The 14899-nt window shown below is 29.3% G+C and overlaps 1 long non-coding RNA gene across 1 annotated transcript; it reads left to right on the top strand.

The window, feature by feature from the left end:
- The first annotated feature begins 12344 nt into the window (after positions 1-12344).
- On the top strand, positions 12345-12917 carry LOC128292803 (uncharacterized). The gene is made up of 2 exons (XR_008282729.1): positions 12345-12512; positions 12596-12917. It is a non-coding gene; the product is annotated as an uncharacterized LOC128292803 (long non-coding RNA).
- The last annotated feature ends 1982 nt before the right edge of the window (positions 12918-14899 follow it).

Raw genomic sequence — 14899 nt, 5'->3', positions numbered from 1 at the left:
GAGATTGTGAAACCCAGAATAGGGTTTTTAATTTTTTACAAACAAACAAACAAAGCAATTACAAGGTCTTTCTTTTTACTTGCTTCCTTCCTTTCTTACACACTAAATTATAACTAACGTATCCTTGAAACCTGAGTTATGTTTTTATTTTATTTAATAAGGTCTGAGTGGGTGGGTGGCGTGCTGATACAGGCAACTCTACTCCAGATTCTGGATTCCGCCTATCTCCTAACCCTAATTAAATTCCAAACTCACATATTTTTGGATATTTACCCGAATTAGATTGATGATAGAATAATTATTCAATTTGATTTCAGTCTAATTTTAGTTAAGCAAATTATTTAAAAAAATTATTAGATTCAATTCAATCTATTTTATCTCGATCCAACCGTTTTGTATTGGTTTATAAGTTAAATAGTTCTTTTCCTCACTTCAAAAATTATGCCAACCGATTTTTAATTTAATCGATTAGATCAACTGGTTCAATCAACTAATTTTAGTTTATTGTAAATTAAAAAATATTTGGTTTTGATGTTTTAATTATATCTATATCTAATTTAGAAAAGATTGAAAGGATATTTATTATTTAAATTTATATTAATTTTTATAAATAATGAATTTGGATATTAATTTATTATTTGCTTTAATTTGTAGTGAAATTAAGTAAGATTATAAACATAAGATTGATTTGAGTTTCCGAGGAAAGGGTGGTGGGTTCGTTTTGGGAGTGGGGCCAAAACAAAATTATAATTTGTGAAAGGCTCACACCACATGATAGAGATCAAGGGGAGTGAGAAAAATATCAAATTTTCATCATTGTGATACTTTTACGGTACCATTATATTTATTTAGTGATATAGAAATTTTTATTATTTAATTATTAATTGAGTTTTAGTTCGGTTGATATGAGTATCGTTGTAAATGTAAGAGCATGTGGATTTGAGTATTGAAACGCATTATTCTCCTACTTATGGATTGGGAAGAGACTATGAATGCCTCTAGATATTATGTCAAAAAGAACAAATATGATTAGAACCTATAATGATATTGTTAAAAATTTTATTTATTTCTTTCCTTTTATATTATTTTAATTACTTCAATCACATTATATTATATATAACATGATTTTTTAAACTTATGTTGTAGTGATACATTTTAAGAATCACTAAGTTGTTAACTTATAGTTTATAGAAATTATAACTAAAATGGTTTATGTAATTTTTTAAGATATTCAGTAATTACATTAATGTTCTACACTAACGGATGAAGTTAGATTATTATTTTAAGGGCAAAAATGATTAATAAATTTTAAAGGTTTAAAATATAATTTTATTATTATATAATTTTATAAATTTTGAAAGAGTTAAAAGATAAATTTATGATGACGAGGGCAATGGTCACTTAGGTCAAACTTTATATGAGAAAAAAGTCCTCGCTTTTTTTAGAGATAAAATATTAAAATTATGTATGAAATTTGTTTGATTAAATGTATAATTTGATATATGAACTTAGATTTTATATAATTATACATATTAAGCTATGACTTTGGTTCAAATGTATATATAAAATTTTTATTTTAATTTAACTGTACACATTTAAATAAATGTATTAATTTATTTTTATATTTGATAAATATAATTATCTATGTACATTATATGTAATGTTAAATCTATAGTGATATTAATTATTTATGAAAATTTAATCAAATCAAAATGTCGTGTATAAAATTATACAAAATCAAAAGCTGGTGTAAGGGTGGAGTTGGGGAGGCTAGGCCCAACCCTCCTAAAATATTTTTTTTCATTTAGGCCATTTTATAATTTATAAAATTTTAAATTAATGATAATAAAATTTTGATTTAATCCTTGTTAGGATTTTAACCCGATTAAGTAACGAACAAGAAAATAGCAGAATAAATTGAGAAATTGAACACACAAATTTAACGTAGAAAAACCCCTCTAAAGAGGATAAAAAACTACAGGCAAAGATAATTTTACTATAATGGCAAAAGAACGAAGAGTACAAAAGATGGAGATAAAAACTAAACCCCGAAAACCCGAAAACAAAGAACCCACAAAACGTAAACACAAAATTCTCTAAATGTGTTATGAGTTCTAATCTCTAATGGGTGTATTTTCTAAGGTTGTAAAAGAGTCTATTTATAGGCTAAATTCATAGATCAAATAATAATAAAATAATCCAAACTAATCAGTGTTTGATTGAAACAAGTAAACAGAGTTTAACTGAAAGATTATTTTTAAAATTTGACTGAAAATAGGAGTCATATTTAACAAATCTCCACCTTGACTCATATTTTCCATAACGCCATCTTTGCCAAAGCCCGCCACGAGCCTATCTTGAACTATACAGGGAATTAACTGAGTCGAATTTGTGCTTAGAAACTGGAAGACTTCTAGCCTTCTACTTGTACACTGCCAAATCAAAACTAACCCGGGTCTGATTTTCATGAACACAGTGCCCTAACTTTTCAAAACCTGCATCCAAAAGAAAACCTCTCTTCAACGAAATAGTCATACCTTTTTCCCTCATATGACCAAGTTGCCTCCACTCCAAACAAGTTGACTTCAACTCCGTAATGGACGAGGGACGTCCGATTTCACCGGTCACTGTATAACTTTCCAGAATATAAAGACTGCTGGTTCTTTTACCTTTTAACAAAACGAGAGCTCCACGAGATACTTTAATACCGCTCGACTCGATGTTGATTTTGCATCCTTTCAAGTCTAAAATACTTAAGGAGATGAGATTCTTTCGTAAATCAGATACATACCTGACATCTAAGAGTGTCTTAATCGTCCCATCGTGCATCTTAATTTTAACAGTATCAATACCAATTACCTTACTAGATGAAACGTTTCCCATGCGCACAACTCCACCTTCAATTGAACTGTATGTGGAGAACCATTCTCTATTGGGACACATGTGGAAAGAACATCCTGAATCTAGGATCCACTCGGACGTGAGCTTGGTGTTATCACTTGTTGACACTAACAAGAAATCATCCCCATTTTCATCGGCCAAATTAGCACCAGCTACATCTTCCTCATTACTCTCAGTAGCTTTTTTATTTCGTAGTTTATAACAATCTACTTTGACTTGACCTAACTTTTTACACTAGCGACACCTTTTATCTCGTTTCTTTGATGCTACCAAAACAGAAGCTTGCCTATCTGTCTTCCTATCCAAATGAAGCTCATTGTCGAGTTTGTCTCTACTCAACAAATGACCCTTCACATCTTCGAACGAGAGTTTGTCTCTACCATAAATTAGGGTCTCCTCGAAAGACTTGTATGAAGGGGGTAAAGAGCACAATAATAGCATAGCCTGATCTTCATCATCAATATGAACCTCAACATTCTTTAAATCATTTAAAATAGTAATGAATTGACTGATGTGATCTCTAAGAAGCTCACCTTCGTTCATGCGAAACGTAAATAGACATTGTTTCAACACTAAACGGTTAGCCAGAGACTTAGTCGCATAAAGAGTTTCTAACCTTTTCCACAAGGCAGATGAAGTCTTCTCCATCAATACCTCTTGCAATACCGTATTCATGAGGCACAACTGGATTGCAGATAAAGCCTTTTCATCAAGCTCTTCCCATTCTATTTTATTTAGATTATCAGCCTTTTTCCCGATAACAACCTTTTTCAAGCCTGATTGAACTAGAATTGCCATCATCCGAACTTGCCACAGATTGAAATTTGTCTCACCATCGAACTTCTCAATTTCAAACCTTGTTGTTGCCATCTTTGAACAGGCTGATCTATGAAAATTGAACTAGCTTTGATACCACTTGTTAGGATTTTAACCCGATTAAGTAACGAACAAGAAAATAGCAGAATAAATTGAGAAATTAAATACACAAATTTAACGTGAAAAAACCCCTCCAAGGAGGATAAAAAACCACAGGCAAAGATAATTTTACTATAATGGCAAAAGAACGATGAGTACAAAAGATGGAGATAAAAACTAAACCCCGAAAACCCGAAAACAAAGAACCCACAAAACGTAAACACAAAATTCTCTAAATGTATTATGAGTTCTAATCTCTAATGGGTGTATTTTCTAAGGTTGTAAAAGAGCCTATTTATAAGCTAAATTCATAGATCAAATAATAATAAAATAATCCAAACTAATCAGTGTTTGATTGAAACAAGTAAACAGAGTTTAACGGAAAGATTATTTTTCAAATTTGACTGAAAATAGAGTCATATTTAACAATCCTTTAACAATTACAAAGATATAGGCTATTAAAATGGTTTGTATTTTATTATCCTAAAATATATAATTTAATTCCACCCAAACAAATTTTTGACTTCATCTCTAAACTCATGTGTAACTTTACACATTAAATCAAAGTTGATATATAGGTTACTTACATTAAAAATAAATAAAATCAAAGTCTTCGTCATTTAACTCAGTTATAATTCTGATATATATACATGCAAACAAACTCGGCATTAATTTAAAGAATAGTCTTAACGGTTCGCTTCTTACTAGTGAAATTTCATAAAACAGAATACTGTTAACGAATGATATAAAACAATATTTAAATTTAGTCAATATATTACTTATAATATAACAATTTTATTCATCATTTATAATCTATTAAATGAATAAATGATATTATATAGGATAAGTAAGTTTACACTTTTCTCACTTGATTTTAAAAAGTTACAAATTGGTCACTAAATTGTCTAGACATGATTTTTTAATTTATTGAACTATTCAAACGTTATCGTTTAAGTCATTGGCAATTAACTTGATACCATATGTTCGGTATGGTCATTAAGTCACTATTCATCATAGGGTAAACTACACTAAGGGCACTCAACTATTGGTAGGTATGCACATTGGTTACTCAATTTAAAAAAGTTACAAGTTGGTCACTGGATTATTCAAAAGTTATGAAATGAGATTTTTGTATCTCCTTCATAGTTGTATCCAATAATCTTACGATTGTTTGCCCTCCACCTTCGGCGAAGAAACACATTGAACCAAATTTTTTTTCTTTTCATTTCAATTTTGCAGTTTAGTTTTCTTGAAATGGCTTGAAACATCCTAAACCTCCCCTAATTGAAACTCGAAGCCTTAATAAAGGAGCTCTTCGATCTTCAACCACTGTTGTCGGATCTTTACCTGACTCTGATATGTCCCTTTTCTCAGCGAGAGTGTTTCCTTGACTGTTTAGATTGACCATTCTCGATTGGAACTCTTGATCAAATTTAGTACATTTGACTCATTTTTTTACATTTTGATTCTATTTTCTCTGATTTTATTTTGTCCCTTTGCTTCTTTAGGTCTTATTTGTAGCCCGCTGAAATAAGAGACTTTCTTCCTTATTTTTATTTGCTTTTTTTTTAATATTTTTGTTTGCTTTGATTATGGTTGTGGTGATATTTGGTTGTTGGTTCAATGTAAAGGTGTGTGAATATCTTGACTTTGGATTTTCTCATGTTATGGTTTTGGTCAAAGGGGAAAAGTTGAGTGAGCTAAGCATGAAAGGTTGATAAGTTGGTAGGGTTAAAGGTGAGGCATAAGCTTGACAGTGGCTTTGCTAGGGTTTGAGGCTTGAGTTGTTGATACTGTTGGATATCAAGTTAGGGAGTATTGGTGCAAAAAGTAAGTGATCAAAGTCTAAACTTGTAAACTTACCAATAGTTCAATAGCTAACTTTGTTAGGGGTGAGTAAAATTTGATTCGATTTGAAAAACTCAATAAAAAATTTAAAATTTGAATTAAATAGTTCAAGTTATCCGAATCAACTTAAATAAAAAATTAATTTTTTTTGTTCAACTCGAATATGAATTACACAATTCGAGTTATCCGAGAATTCAAATAAGAAAAGATAAAACCACGTCATTTTTTATAAATGTTTACCCATTAAGTTAAAAGGCTAAACTATTATATTGTTTATGTAATTAAATAATCTTGTACTTTGTTTACTAGTTAAATAATCGGTTCATGTAAACATAACATTGAGTATAAATAATAGGATTTGTTAACCTAACTCGAAATTTTCTAACTCGATTTGAAAAAAAATTCAAATTGAGTTCGATTGCTAAAATAGGATTTGTTAGCTCGACTAACTCAAAATTTTTTTACTCGATTCGACTTGACTCGATCGAATGCTAACCCCTAAACCCTGTGATGAATAGTGACTTAAAGACTACATTAGACATCTGTTACCAAGTTAACAGGCCAATGGCTTAAAAGATAACGTTCGAATAATTTAGTAATCAACTTGATAATCTTTTGAAATCAAGTAACCAAAGTGTAAATTTACTATTAATTTAGTAACTTTTGAAGAAATTTATCCTTTTATTATGAAGATATAGCGTACGGTAACTTTAAAGAATGTTATTGAAGCACCCTAGCAAATTTTAATACAAAATTACTTAGTTCTTTTCTTTTTCTTTTTTTTTTTTAACTAAAAAAAATTTACTTAAGTCTTGAGAAACGGGGCTTTTGATGAATAAATTAGGGCACTGGTTTCAATTAAGGTTTTAATTTAAGGGGAGTTTTGGGAATTCTAAAAAATTTTCAGCTGCACGAGGCGTACTCCCACGTTCCTGTCATAAAAGTTTTTGAAGATTTTAAAGCAGGCTATAGATTAATTTAGGTGTGTAATAACTATTTTATCCTTCCTTAAATTAAAATGTCATGGGCATACTTGGAATTATACTTATTTTTAATATTTTAATTTATTGGATACTCAAATCTCAATCAATTGACAATTCGACACCCAAGGCCTAGTTGTTAGTTACTGTACTTGTGCTTGGGTCTTTAAAGTCAAAACAGATAATAATTGGGTTCGAATTTCCATCACAAGCCCAATAACCCTAACCTTCCATTTCCATGCTTCTCTTTTCTTTATTTATTTACTAGTTCTTTTACTCGATAATCCACAAATTTATGTACGTCTATCAATTAAAATATATTAATTTTATGATATATATTATAAATAAATTTAAGTAATTTTATAATTTCTTTTACATATTTTGTAATTCAATATTTTATTTGATAAAATTAATGTATTGAATTATTATATGTCTGTGATGTATACAATTTCCTACAAACATAAATGAAAAATGTTTATGGAATCCATTAATTTTCTATTTATGAAATCTATTTATAATAAATGTTTTAAATTTTTTATTTTATTTTTAAAAAAATTCTATCCTACAAATATTCCTTATTATAATCAAATCAAATTAACGTAAAAAAAATATAATATAAAAGTAAAAATTTAAATTCTAAATGTACGAAAATTTCAAAGATTTGAAACATATTTTAGCATTGCTTTAAATATACATATTTACTATAATCAAAGTAAAAGCTTTTAAATTATTTTTAATTTTAAACAATCTTTTTATTAGATTTAAAGCCTATTATATTAAGAGAATTTTAAATTCTTAAATTTAAAACATTTTATCATATTCTTAAAAAATGTTTTAATAAGTTTTTAGTTTTAAATTTATTTTAATACATTTTTAATTTTACGTAATACGTTAAATTAATATTTTTAAAGGAAAATTAACGTTGAAGTGATCAACACTTATATATTACTAATTAGGTTAAAATATGCTCTAGGTTATTATATATTTTAAATTTAAAATTTAATCCCTACATTTTTAAATTTTAAATTTCAAGTTTAATTGTTAATGCCACCTTAAATTTATTTTTCAATTTCCTAAGCGTGCCATTTTAAAATTAAAAAATATCCACTTAGTAGTCATATAATAAAAATAATAACACTTTTAATAAATTTCAATTTAACAAAAAACTTTAATGATGTTAATAATTGGACTTGTATAAATCTAAAAAGTAAATAAACTAAATTCATTGAAATAAAAGTAGAAGGATTAAATTCCAAATATAAGAGTATAACCTACTTGTTAAATTCAAATTTAAATATTTATAGGTTTTTATAACAATTTTAATTTATTTTTAAACACTTTAAACATTTAAATTTTTTATGGCATAATGCCAAAAATAACCTCTAACGTTTGACTGTTTGATCACTTTGACCTTTTATTTTTTTTTTAGAGGACTTCAACACCTAACTTTTTTTTGTCAAATTGGTCTATTTTTAACGAACATGCTGATGTGGTCGTTAGTTGACTAACTGTCAACACTAACTGTTGACGTGGCGGTCCAAATATAATTAAATGATGATGTGGCATTATTTTGTCTCATATGTCACGTTAACAGATAATTTTAAAATTATTTTAAAATCATCATCATCATTGTTTCTTCTTCTCCATTGTTTCTCTCCATGGTTCATTTCTTTAAAGGGAAAACAAATCAAAGGCATTTAGCTGGAGAGAAATACGCGAAAAAATAAAATCTCTTTGCATTAATGCAATCAAGATCTATATCTGCTTTTATTTCTTGAATTTTTTTTTATTTTTGAATTTAAATAGACTCCGATCAAGAAAAAAAAAGATAATACGAGCCAATTTTGGCTCTGAAATGTATATGAAATATTCACTTCATCTTCATATGTTTGTTGTTGTCGTTCAAGAAAGATTCCAAGAAAGGGAGTGGGAAAAAGAGAGATAAAACAAATTTCCTCATCTGGGTTTGAATAAAAATCAAAAACACATTTGCTTGATTATGACAAGTTCGAGTTTTTTTAGTTTTTTGCAGGTGAGCTTCAATATTGACGAAGATAATAGAGCCTTTTAAAAACAAAAACACCCAAATCGAAGTTGAGTTTGCTGAGTGGGATTGTTGTGGGCTAACAGAGGAGTGTACGTCAGCATACATTGCTCGTGTACATGAAAAATTTGAAGGGCAATGGCTTTGTGGGCTTTGTTCAGAGGCGGTGAAAGATGAGAGGATTAGATCATCGTTGTCGGAAGATATTATTACGATCAACGAAGAATTGGTTCGACACATGAAGTACTTTTGTGAACAATTTAAGTTGTCGAGTCCGCTGGTAAATCTTACTGAAGATTTGATCACTACGATGAAACATATGATTTTAAGCTATCATATTTGGTGAAAATATGTGTTTTGGATCTTTGAATTTGGAGGCTGTAACTTATTTTTGTTATAGGTATTCTATTGGGAAACATGCTTCGATGTTGCAGGATTTAAAGCCATTAGATTTAAGGAATAGGTACGGTAATGATGATGATGAACGATGGAGAGAAACAATGGAGAAGAAGAAACAATGATGATGATTTTAAAATAATTATAATAATTTTAAAATCATTTGCTGATGTGGTATATAAGATAAAATAGTGTCACATCAACATTTAATTATATTTAGATCGCCATGTCAGCGGTTAGTGTTGGCAGTTAGTCAATTAACGGCCACATCAGCATGTCTGTAAAAAATAGACAAATTTGACAGAAAAAAAGTTAGGTGTTAAAAGTGTTTCAAAAAAAACATAAAAGGCCAAAGTGACCAAACAGTCAAATGTCAAGGACTATTTTTAACATTATGCCTTTTTTTGTTTGAATTATCACAAATGTTAAAAAAAACATTTATTTTGTAATAGAAATATTTTTAAGAAGAATGAGGATTTTTAATAGTTAATCTTATCACATTTTATTTTGTGTCCTTATCACTTATATGGAATTCTTTTTAATTAAAAAATAAAATTATTAACTAACTTAAAATATGAATAATCCATGTGGCAAAAAAGTATGTCGTCCACGTCAATTGGGAGTATAATACCTTATAATATAATATATAGATTTTTTATTCATGCGACGTACAAATTAATTGTATGTATTAATAAAATATATTGTAATTTTTAAAAATTTACCACTAAATTTTAAAAGTATAATTTCATGAAGTACATCTATATTTTAGGTGAAATTGAAAATTGTCACTACATTTCACTTTAATTAATATTAATTATTGTGCTTATAAATTAAAAGTAAATTTACTCTATTTTAAAGTTTACCACTTTACATTTATTTGATTGAATTTTATCTCAAAGTTTAATTTCTTTTTAATTGTAATCTATTATTGATTCCTATCCTGTTTTATAATGAAAAGCTCGTTAAATCCTAAGGAATACCTATACGACGAAATATTTTTAAGGATAATGTGCAACATGCCTCAAATTATTTGTCAGCACTACATTCAATACATCATATATTATCAATTTATATTTGAAAGTTTATAAAATATTTTTAAAAACTAGTTTTTAATAAAAACTTTACAAGACCTTATTTATATTTTAAATAAGCAATATATTAGGAAAATAAAATATAATTACATTATAATTACTTATTTTTTATAATATTAAAGTTATGTTTATTCTATATATATACAATTTTTTTATTTTTATATAAAATTAATACTTACCTATTGAATATTTTAGAGTTAAATGCATTAAACATCTACAAAGTATGATATTAGTTATAAATTGTTTTTCAAACTTTAAAATATTCTAATTACATATTCAATTTTAACTTTTTATTAATAAGGTCTTTCTATTGCTAAAATCTTTAATTCAACCATTAAATAAAATATCATATCTTATGTAACATAACTTAAAATGAAAATTTGAAAAAAATGAATATTGTAAAATAGATATAAAATTCTAGTTTTAAGGTTTTTGAAGTTTTTACAGAAATTATTATTCGCTCTCTCTTTTCCCAATTTTACTTTATTTTTAATTTTAATTTTAAAATTATGCAATAACATTTACTTTTCTTTAAATTTTTATTTTAAATTATGTCACATAATATTTTACGTGACATTAAATGGTTAAATTAACGGTTTCAATAATGGAAGGATCGGGTTTATATAACGTCAATAGTTTGGGATGTAATTAGAGCGTTTTAAAGTTTGAGGATTGGTTTAAAATGAATGTAATAAATTAGGGATGTCTAGTGCAATTAACTCAACTTCGTATGTTTAATCATATTTCTGTGTATTCTATGAGTTTAAAATTAGATAGCGTTTGATGCTTTCCCATGTTATGATTCTGGTAGAATGTGATTCCTTGAAATGTGATTACTAGAAATGTAGTTACCATGAAAGTTACTTTGCAACGTTTGGTATACATAAGAAAGTATTAATTAAAATCATTGGAAAGTTTGATTATCATGTTTGGTTCACTAAATACCTCATTGAGAATGTAATGATAATTTAAAATTTTATTCTTATTAAATAAAAATAATATTCATGTATTTGATATTTTACAATAAAATTTATTACCAATAAATATTGGATGCAATAGTAAGGCACATTGCATTCTCAATGGGAGACATAGGTTCGAACCTTGGAGATAATATTTTGTTAGGAGGGACAGCCCATGTACCCTAAACATGGATCGTAAAACGGACATGAAGAATACAAAAAAAAATATTGGCAATAAATCTTTGGATTAAATACTTAATAATATTTTAATTGATAATTTTTAGAATTATTATTTTAATTTAAAATTTTAATTAAAAAAGTTATTTCCAATTTATCTTACATGTATTTTTTTTTGAATATTTCAACTGGATTTTGTTTATCTTAAAACGAATAACATAATGAATAAAAAATATTTAAAACTATGGATTGGCCATAAGTAAAAACAAATAAAAGAAAAGTGGCCCAAAAGGAGACAAGAGGCCCACGATAAAACAAATAACAAACAGAAAAAAAAATGGAAACGTCAAAACCAAACGTCAAATCCAGTTGATGTCAAAACAGTTGGTACCCACTTAATGTCAGACTTTCCGAGTTCCCATACTATCATTTCAAATGATAGCTATTTTCAAGGAAGCTTTCATTTCTGCTATCCTTATCTCTTCATATTTCCTCTAGATTTTCTTCAGTCTAGATTTCTCAGCCATCTCTCATCTCGTCTGCGCTGAAGACAAGTAAAGGTTGCTTCCTCCAAGTATTTTTCCTCTCCCTTTCTTAAAGCTTCTGTTGCAAGTTCATGGGCATGACCATTCTTTAATCTTTTAACAAACTGAAAGTTGATTTCTTGGAAGAGATGTTTCTTCTTTTGAATATCTCAGATGATTGCCCCTAAAACTGACTTGTCTGTTGCTGTTAAGTTGTATTTTTTATGACTGTTTTTGAGTCCCCTATTATATCAATTGATTGAAAGCCCAGTGAGATCCCTAACTTCATTGCTTGTAATCCTGCATATGCCTCCATCATGAACGGAAATGATATTGCGGAGTGGAGTATTGTTTTTGAGGCAAGAAACTCACCCATTTCCCCCCACACCACCAGACCTGAAGCCGATCTTGAGTATTTACTGTCGAATGTCGCATCAAAATAAATGGTTACTCTCGCATTTCTTGCAATCTGTCTCTGTCTTCTATTATCACCTAAGGTAAGTGGTTTTTCTTCCAATCCATCGATTTCTGCTATATAACTCTAGGCTCTATTTGATAAATCTCTTCTTGTTGTTATTTTCCCCTCATGAACAAACTGGTTTCTGGAACTCCAAATCATCCATGCAGCACAGCAAAAGAGGCGACATTGTTTACTGTTACTCATGGTGAAAACCCAGGTAAGCCATTCCCACAGATCTTGAATAGTATAATTTAAGACCCATGAGAGGTAAAGATTCTGCCATGTTTTTGTTGCTGTAAGGCATTGTCTAAACACATGGTTGCTATCTTCTTCTGCATTTCGACACCGAGGGCAGGAGATATCTGAAGCCACTCTTTTTAGTATTAAATTTTTTAAAGTAGGAATAAAGTTCCATGATAGACGCCAAATAGTGATGACAATTTTTTATGGGAGATGTAAATTCCATAGTTTTCTATATAAATTTTTTATTTCGGTCTGTATTAAATAAGCACTAGGACCCATATTTGCCTATTGTAATAGTTTATAGGCACTTCTGACTGAAAATTCGCTAGAATGTTCTCCTCACCAGACTTGAAAATCATTATGTTCTTCTTTCGCCAAAGGAATTTGCAGAATCTTCTGTGCCGTGTTTTCTGGAAAGGTATTATCAATTAGATCAGCTTTCTACTTTCTTATTGATGCATCAATTAAGTCCGAAACTAACTCAATTTCTATATTGTTGGTGCTATCATTGCTCCTATCAATGTCAACGCCTAGAATCTATTGATCATTCAAAATATAAATTTGGTCACCTTTATTGACTCACCAAACATAAGCCATCTTTCAGTAACCCTTTTGCTGCCCAAATGCTCTTCTAGGTAAGAGAAGGTCAATTCCCTAACTGTGCATGGATGAAATCTGAATTTGGATAATATTTAGCTTTTAAGGCTTTTGCTAATAATGAATTTTGGAAATTAATAAGGCGCCAACCTTGTTTGGCTAACAAAGAAATATTAAATTGATCAAGACTTTGAAATCCCAAACCACCCTTTTCTTTTGCGGTACATAGATCCTTCCAAGCACACCAATGAATACCCCTTTTACCTCGATCCTTCTACCATAAGAATTTCGCAATAATACTCTCAAGATCAGCATATAGAGATTTAGGAAGTAAAAAAAAGGCCATTGTATACGTCGGGATAGCTTGAAGAATAGCTTTAATAAAAATTTCTTTCCCACATTGAAAGAGTTGTCGATTCTCTGCTTAAATCTGTCTTTTAAGTTTTGAAAAGCCTCTTTTTTCCTTCTACCTACCATATTAGGTAAACCAAGATAACGTTCTGGCTTATTTGAACTTCATACGTCGAGTATACGAGTAACTAATATTTTTTCTTCCTCCTAGGTGTTAGAACTAAAGAAAACCGTAGACTTATCAAAATTGACATGTTGACCTGAACAGTTTCCATACTCGAGCAAATTTTTTTTAAGAAACCAACTCCCCTTTTCGTAGCCTCTCCAAACAAAATGCAATCATCTGTAAATAAAAAATATGATACCTATGGCCCTCTTCTGCTCGCCTTAACCCGTTTTAAATGCCCTTCTCGAAGTGCCATCTCATAAGGCAAGATAAGCCTTCTTCGCAAATCAAAAATAAAAACGGACTCAAAGGATCACCTTGTCGTAACCCTCTCGTCAGATGAAAAATATCCCCAGCTTGCCCATTAAGTACCACTAAATAGAAAACAGTAGATACGCATTTCATTATAGAATCGATCCAATTAGGGTCAGAACCCATTATTCCCATCATCTCCTATACAGAAGTTCATTCGACTCTATCATATACTTTACTCATATCCAGTTTAACCGCCATCAATCCCTTTTTTCGAATTTTTTCCTTTTTAGGGTGTGTAAAATTTCGTATGCTAGTAATACATTATCTGAAATTAACCTTCCTAGCACAAAAGCACTCTGTGCATCGTTAATGCACTTCTTCAAAACTCCTCTAAAACGATTAGCAATAGCCTTTGTCATTATTTTATAAATACCATTGCATAAGCTAATGGGACGAAAATGAGAGAGGTTGGTCGGGTTTACTTTTTTAAAAATAAGCACAATATGCGTAGTATTAATTAGACTAACCTCCATGCCTCCGTTCAGATGTTGAAGTAGAAAATTGAAACCTCCTCCCCAATAATATGCATCTTTGAAAAAATAAGGCCGGAAATCCATCTTCACTTGGTGCTTTTGTAGCACCCTTACTAGTTAACACCTCCCAAACCTCTTCCTTTGTATATTGCGTTGTGAGCCGTTGATTATCCTCTTCAGAAATACACCGTTCAACACTTGTTAAGAGATATTCATAATGACCCTTTTCACCAGTCTCAAATAAATCTTGAAAATAGGATTTAGCGATTTCTGCCATTTCTTGCATATCATTTGTCTCTCTACCATTCGTATTTTGTAATTTCTGAATACAATTTTTTTCTGTCTCTGTGTTGCTTGACTATAAAAAAAGCTGTATTCCTATCCCCAAATTTCAGCCAATTTACTCTAGCTCTTTGCTCTCAATATCTTTCATCCTTTTCAATCTCAAAATTCAATTGC

Source organism: Gossypium arboreum, chromosome 5 (assembly GCF_025698485.1).
Source record: "Gossypium arboreum isolate Shixiya-1 chromosome 5, ASM2569848v2, whole genome shotgun sequence".
In the NCBI taxonomy this organism is placed as follows: Eukaryota; Viridiplantae; Streptophyta; class Magnoliopsida; order Malvales; family Malvaceae; genus Gossypium; species Gossypium arboreum.
Note: the sequence above shows the minus strand (reverse complement) of the source record. Positions and strands in the feature narration are given on the sequence as shown.